The sequence below is a fragment of the Taeniopygia guttata genome, chromosome 8, assembly GCF_048771995.1.
Source record: "Taeniopygia guttata chromosome 8, bTaeGut7.mat, whole genome shotgun sequence".
Lineage (NCBI taxonomy): Eukaryota > Metazoa > Chordata > Aves > Passeriformes > Estrildidae > Taeniopygia > Taeniopygia guttata.
In genome coordinates, this window is record NC_133033.1 from 13,992,492 (window position 1) to 13,997,758 (window position 5,267).

Genomic DNA, 5,267 nt, shown 5'->3' on the forward strand with positions numbered 1-5,267 from the left:
TAAATCGTGGTCTGAATTCTGTTTATGATTTTATTTATAGTTTGGTCATGTCCAGAGATATCTGCTGGGAGTAGGGCTCTGCTGGACTGGATTCAAATAGAGATCATCAACCCTGCCTTGGGGAATTTTGAGCTGTCGTGTATATCTGGCTAATTTTGGACTGCAGTTTAAAAATTATACATTAAACACCTAAATATTTTAATAGAGAATTAGGTATGTTTATGAAAAGGATCATGAAAGGAGTCTGGACATGCTAACCAGCACTGTATGTACACAATTATTTTGGATGAGAATACATAGTGCTGTGTTACTGAAGGCTTAATGGAATATTCTTTTTTTCTCCATTTGCATGTTTGGTATGGGATTTACATTTTGTGGTCCTATGGGAGGCAAAATTTGAAGTAAAATATACTTATTCCAAGAGGGAGTAAAAATCTCCACTGTGCAGACATGAGAGTTCATTTGATGACTACTGAACAAAGTTCTTTCTTTTAATATGGTTAATGAGCAAATTAATTGCATTCAGAAACATCCCGATTTTATTTCCCCTTTGCTCAGCACCACTGAGTCATACAAGTACAGGCCTAACAGAAATCTCATTGCAAGTGCAAAAGGGAATTTGGAAAATATTGGTCAAAACTGTGACAATTTTTTTACTGTCTCTGATTTTTATTGTAGTTTCCTACTGTTCTCTGAGCTTTCTAATGCTACTGTTCTCTTTGTGCAGTTGACTGTTCTGGTTTTGTCTCTTGCATTCTCTTTGCTGTTTCTGGGAGAACAAAAAAATATTTCTAAGAGACTGAAGGGTTTAAAAGAGGAAGTCAAAGCCAGATTATTTTTAGCTACCATTCCTCTTGCAGAAAACACAGCTGCTGTTGAGATGAGGAAGCAACTGATAGGCATTACTGGATACCATGTCAGTACTGCAGCTCTGAGTTGCAGAGCTATGCAGGAATCCAATTTAAATCATGCCCTTATATGTGCCTGCAGCTGGGAGAGTCCCTCTTCCTTAAAAGCCCTGCCTGTGCCCTGGGTGATGGTTAAGCTGCCAGCATCTGACTGCTCAGCTGATCCAGGGGGTGAGTGTGATGAAGGTCTTGGCTTTCACACTGAATCACAATTCAGAGAGTGCCCTTCTCCTGGAGACAGCTTTAAGGAATAAAGCAGCACTGAGCTCCCCTGCCCTGCTGTCAGTCAGCACAAGAACAGTCATACTGCAGCCAAGGTCTTCCCTGTCCTTCCTCTCTCCTAATGTCAGAAGTGCATATCTATCAAAATCTTCCATACACTGTTAAAATTATTTCAAAGCATTACAATATGTCTGTTCAGGTATGATGGGTATCAAATATATAGGAATTGTTCATCAGCTCTGGTCACTCTCCTCTCAAGCTGTGCATGCACAACATGGCATGTTCTCTTTCGTCCAAACAGAGCCAGGTACCACACATAAAGCACATGTAAGGCACCTGTCAGCCAAGTATGGGGTCTGTGGCAGTACCTGTCCACCAGGATCACTTTCTCAACCCAGAAAAAATTGCTCTGACTACTTGCTGCTGTCTCCCATCCCTGCATGTTATTGGTCCAAATTTGTTTTTATGTGCTGCACTTGATCAGGTTGTAGAAGATTCTTTGCCCATATAATTATAAGACAAGATTCAACTGCTGTAACGAAGGGAGTAGGCCCCCCCAGTTAGAAATGGCCCTGGCAAAATGTCTCATTAGGCTGTCAATGTCAGGGATTAAATGCTAAATGAACTCCTCCTTCTTTTCCCTGCTTTTTCCAGCATGTTCAAATTCTACCAAATCCTCTCACTCTTCCTCTTTTAAAAAAATCAGCATTTAATTGATCTTTTGTCTCTGACAATCCTCTTTCCACCGTCACACTTAAGTTACAGTGACAGTTGTTTTAAAATCAGAAGGTCTTATTTTCTATGAGTCTGACAGACACTGCAAATTAATTTCTCATGTTTTTAATGGTAAATTTGTACAACATTTAAAGGCTGAGTCTGAGTAGGACCAGAAAAATATTACCTTACTTTGTCTTCATTCTGGTTTTTTACTTCAAGGTCAAAACAGCAGTTCCTTCTCTTCTAGGAATGGCTTTTGGCCCAAAAGTCATGTGGGAAATGAAATTATTGTAAATGTCCATGTTGGAGGCTGTAACAATCACTGGCTCATAAGCAGCAGGGTGAGTGGAGCACGGCAGAGGAGGGTCTGTGTTACTCTCTCCTTCACCTTGGGCAATTTACACAGGCAATGGATTGGCTTCTTCATCAAACAAGAGGACTTGGAGATTCTTGGATCAATCTCTTGGATTGACATCTTGGAGATGTCATCCAAGAGATCTCACCCATGTGCCATTCCATCACTGTGTTGCTCAGTTTGGTCAGCACTTTCCCCAGGGGGAAAGTCATTAGCCCACTGGCAGGGGCAATCTCCATTGGAAGAATGGGCAGACTAATTTAATAAGTAAGTTTCATTCCTATTGGGAAAGTATGTGTTCTTTTTAATAATGTAACAGGGTCATTAAATTACTTTTTGCTTAGCCCCTATAATTAGGGAGTTGATTTAGTGATATTCATTTGGATCTTCAATGTGTGTCCAATTCCCAGAATAACATTGGTCGGTAGTCGCTATAAATTTGGGAAATGCAACCACAGGCACCTGGAGAGCCCAAGGGGAGCACCTTGAAGACTGTAAGTGGTTCTTGATCTCCATGTGAGAGTGTCATTGCTGCTGAAGGCTGCTGGTGAGTACTGGAGACCGCTGTTGTATTTATATGCTGCACTCGTGAGCATCCTTGCTGAAGGAGCAGTCAGCAGTCACAACTGCTCTGTTATCAGCTGATCTGCTGATAAGGCAGCAGCAAATGTCTTGGCATTGGCAGACTCGCATTCATCTCAGGATGTTCTCTTCCCTTTTTTGGATGATTGCTATAATCCAGCTGCCCCTCTATAGAGCACACACTTTGGTACTTACTATATTGAGGATGCCTCTGATTTTAGCAGCTAAATTTTATCAGAGAAGGGAGAGAAAACTCATCATTTGCACTGATCTTTCAGATTCAAGAATTGCATTGCTTTGTCTTGTCTTAGTGGATGGTGGAAGGAGGAAGGAAGTCAAAGTAAGGAAGTTGTGGCTGAGTTTGTTCACAAGCTGGTGGCCAAACTGTGGGGAGAGAAATGTGGAAATGGGTGTGTGCCTGGGTGTAGCAACCCTGTTTCACAAAAACACTCCTCAAATTCCCTCCTCCCTTCTGCATAAATAACACACGCCAATATGTGTGTCTAGAGGATTTGAAAACATTGCAGGAGTATGAGGTCATTAAAGCTTGAACTCTTGTCTTTTTCAGTCAGATGTAATATGGAAATTCATTCCTAGTGCCACACTTAAGAAGTGGCAGAAGCCCTCCACTATACTGAGGCACTCTGGTGTCTGTTGTATTCCCCTCTGAGTCAAAGGTTTCTTTACCCCTCATTTATCTAATTGTGAGTCCCTCCAGTATTATTTGGGTTGGGGTTTTTTTGTTTGTTTTAGCAACAACTAACACCAGATCATGTTTTTTCTGATGTGACTGCCATAGATTAGTCATACATCAGCTGATCTAGTAAGTGTAATTTGTACATGTATTTTATACACATACATGTGTGTGTGTGCAGGCATGCACTCAGGTATTTGTGTGTGTCTTTCTCAGGCTGCTGTGAATGGTGAAGCTCTCAGAAAACATTTTATATTATAGCTGACATGTGAGTTGACATTTTGATCCAGTAACTGGAAACATTTCATATGTTCCCTTTCTAGATACAACTGTGTACTTTCCAAGAGGGATATGGTTGGCTGCTGTACATATAAAAATAGTGGAATTCTAAATTCAGAAGAATTTATTTTAAGATTTTTAGCCAGAAAGAGTTTTTTGGTCACTTTAAGTAGCTCAGCTTAACTTAGAGTCAGGATTATGTACTCTTGATAAAAGCAAGGTTAAAATAAGAAAGGAAATAGACAACTTTAAGGAATAAAAATACAGTTGCTGTAATAGTTAATATAAACTAGCATGTTTAAATGTATATTGGAAAGCGTGTAGCAATATATATCGAATAATACAGTCAGGGAAGACAAATGACTTGTCCTGACCCTGACAGTGACATCTGCTTTTGGTTTTAGATACTGGCTGATGAGTTTAGCTGGTACATTTTATCTGTGTGACATTGGTTGTGCGTGGAGCATGATGAGCAACTGAGGCAGCTGTGTTGGACTGTCCTGGGCAGTTATCAGAATTGAACAGAAACAGGATGGGAAGGAATCAAAGACTAAAAAGATAATATGTTTGTGCACTTGAAATACACTGTTTCTTGGTAGGAGATTTCATCCCCTATGAACTACTGGGATGTAGCCCAGGACCAGCAAGATTCATGTTAACAGCAAGAAGTTATATTTTAAACAGCAATTCTACAACCTGCTAGCTGCTGCTCATTTTCATCAAGTGTGATGGCGTCAGCAAAGCATTGCAGCTGCTTCTGAGTAAAACACAGTAAGCAACTTGAATAGCTCCTTAGGACAGGAACTAAAAAAACATTTGTCTCGATGAAATTAATGCAAGTTCATCATGGAGACTGAATCTAATGAAGCCAATGGGAATTTGGTCAGATTTCAGGCCCAAGTGAGTCTGGCTACTTCACATTTTCAAGAATGATTTATGCCACTGTTACCTTAATCTTGTTGCCATATGGGACATTGGGGCTGCTTCCGATTGCCTGAGTGTTTTCTTTAGAAGCAATCTGCCCGTTTGAATGCCTCAGGTTTGCAGTGCTGCATGGAGCTGCACTCAGAAGCTCCAAAGAGAGGGAATGTCTGCCTGTCTGTGGGGCTTTATACAAACCCCACTGAACTAGTGTACGTGTGTGCTTGTTACCACGGGAAAGGCTCAGTAAACAGCTGCTCACTGCTCATTCTGTCCTCTTTCTGCCATGGAGGTTAGTCCACCACTACCTTGTAGGGCCACAAATGAAGCACAAACAGTAATTAAAGAAACCTCGTGCCTAATGCAATAAATCTCTTATAAGGTAGAAAGGAAGTTGGTTGTGCAGACCTACTTTGTTTCATAAAGAGGTAAATGCTGAAATGTTCAGTAAGATTCTTTTTCATCTATTGGTAGTGAAGTGTCATTTGGAAGATTGGTCACTTTTTGAGGTGAAATTGGATGAATTAAAATAGTTCTTTTATTTACAATGTTCATATTTATATATAAGTAGTAAATAGTCAAAAGCTAG